General features: G+C 58.8%; 1 protein-coding gene across 2 annotated transcripts in view; it reads right to left on the reverse strand.

Annotated features, from left to right (window-relative positions):
• LOC113203922 (facilitated trehalose transporter Tret1-2 homolog) overlaps positions 1 to 775 on the reverse strand; it is a 9,708-nt gene that overhangs the window by 2,990 nt on the left and 5,943 nt on the right. The window lies entirely within an intron of this gene.

The following is a 775-nucleotide window of genomic DNA, read 5'->3' on the forward strand; positions in this document are numbered from 1 at the left end:
TGGGCCAACCTCACCCTAGGTGTACCCGCAGCGTACCCGAGTCCAGACTACGCACGGCAATGCTGCGCTGACAGCGGCAGGGGGTGGCAGCGGTGATATGTATAGGGCGCCCGCACGCGCGCGGGGAGCTCTGGACGGGGGGGGGCAGTGTGATGTGGAATTTGAACTCACAATTTCCAAAAAATGTTTTTTGATTGAACTTCCTAAAAGTATAGTGAGCGCGTCGGGAAGAGGATTGTCGTGCCGGTGCAGCCCAGAAAGGCTGGAACCCTCGAACCACTCACTCTGTCAGACGGACCGTGCGCAGCCGCGCGGCGTCCTGCTCTGTGTTTATAGCCCCACCACGGCGCCGAATGTCTTCCCGGGTTAGTTCCCGAAACACGGCAGATCTGCTTTTATAAGGCCTGTTTACACCGTGGAGGTCACAGCGAGGCAGAACGTGTCGGCTCCTTCGGACTGGTTCATTAATACCGGCGACGGCCCAGCGTTCCCTCATTTGGGGGCGATATGACTTATTTGTACGTCGCGTGTTTTATCTACGCTGCACAGCCGGCGGCGGCAAGAGAAAGAGACCGAGGAAACTCTCCCGCCGCGAAGTTGGAAGCTTGGGCGGCTGAGCTCGGCGGCAGGCCCAGGCCCGGCCGGGCGCCCTGCGGGTGGGACGCCTTTAAATAACAGTGTACTCGCTCGACCCGTAAGGCGCTTGGAGAGGGGCGATAGGCAAGCCCACTCGGACTCTTGAATGCAGTACAAAAGAACTACAGAAGTGAACTTG

Source organism: Frankliniella occidentalis, unplaced genomic scaffold, assembly GCF_000697945.3.
Source record: "Frankliniella occidentalis isolate FOCC.00 unplaced genomic scaffold, Focc_3.1 Scaffold1597, whole genome shotgun sequence".
Taxonomy (NCBI): Eukaryota; Metazoa; Arthropoda; class Insecta; order Thysanoptera; family Thripidae; genus Frankliniella; species Frankliniella occidentalis.